The 1,320-nt window shown below is 47.1% G+C and overlaps 1 pseudogene; it reads right to left on the reverse strand.

The window, feature by feature from the left end:
* Positions 1-276: 276 nt before the first annotated feature.
* Positions 277-389, reverse strand: LOC138780684 (U2 spliceosomal RNA; annotated as a pseudogene).
* Between the last annotated feature and the right edge of the window lie 931 nt (positions 390-1,320).

Consider the following 1,320-nt stretch of genomic DNA (forward strand, 5'->3'; position numbering starts at 1 on the left):
ATAAATCAGACGTGCGCTGTGCAAAACAGCCCGGACATCTGGCCGGATCTATAAAAATTCCTCGTAATTTTCACAGAGCCAGAGGCCGGAAAACTAGAGGTGTGTGCTCAAAGGGGTGTGAATGTGAAGTGCGTGCTCAGTGCCATTCCTCAATTGGGGTCCCACACCCAGTGAGTTCAGGCACCCTGGGGTCACCACTCCCAGGGCACTTCTGCACCTCGACTCTCAACCCCCTCGAAACCTCATGGCCAGATCCAGATGGGCATGACCTACTAGGAAGGCTGCTCAGGCCGCACAGCCAACCGTTCTACCCATACCGTCTGTGTGGTTCTCTGCTCACTTAAGAACAGATACTACACTTGATCTTAGCCAAAAGGCCGAGAAGCGATCAGTATTTCCAATATATTACTTAAACCTTTGAGACAACCCACGGGTGTAAGAGAGTAGCAATGTATACAGTGTATACATCCCTGTTCCCCAGAGACACACACAGGATTTTGAGACTTAAAAAAATAAAATCACTTTTTGCCACTATGACTAGTCTCCACAGACTCTTAGGATCTGAACTTTTCTACGACATTGTCTACCCTCAGTACCTCAAATAATTCCTGCCTTGGTGCCCTACATTGTATGAAGAAAGGATATGCAAATTAGCATAGAGCAAAGAGATGTCCCTTCAAGTCAAGTCTCACTCAATCAAGGAGCCTTAGAACATTGACTGGGGATTTTATGCCAAGCCAAACAATCTCTCCAAAAGGAAAGATTTCCCATCTGCAGACATCTGTTTCATGGGTTTTGCCCCTCTTCAGTGCAAAGCAGGGTGCTGGCAGGCTAGTGAAAGGTCTATCGACGTAGGTCAAATGGGTACTAACTCTCCTTAAAGAAACTCTGTACCCACAATCTGCCCCCCCCCCCCCCAAAATCACTTGTACCTTCAGATAGCTGCTCTTAATCCAAGATCTGTCCTGGGGTCCGATCGGCAGGTTATTGTCCTAAAAAACTAATTTTAAACCTGTAGCCCTGCTGAACGGACCCCAGGACAGATCTTGGATTAAGAGAGGCTATCCGAAGGTACAAGCAGTTTGGGGGGGTCAGATTGTGGGTACAGAGTCACTTTAAGGAGAGCTCATGAAGAGGGCCAAAAACCCTGAAACAGCTGTTTACAGATGTGAAATCTTTCCATTTGGAGAGATTGTTTGGCTTGGCATAAAATCCCCAGTCAATGTTCCCGGACTCCTTGATTGAGTGATGCAAAAGAACACTGCAGAGACACCATCACGTGTCTCGACGTCTAAACTAGCCAGACCTCCAGGAAGGAAC

The sequence above is a fragment of the Dendropsophus ebraccatus genome, chromosome 1 (genome assembly GCF_027789765.1).
Source record: "Dendropsophus ebraccatus isolate aDenEbr1 chromosome 1, aDenEbr1.pat, whole genome shotgun sequence".
NCBI classification, from domain to species: domain Eukaryota; kingdom Metazoa; phylum Chordata; class Amphibia; order Anura; family Hylidae; genus Dendropsophus; species Dendropsophus ebraccatus.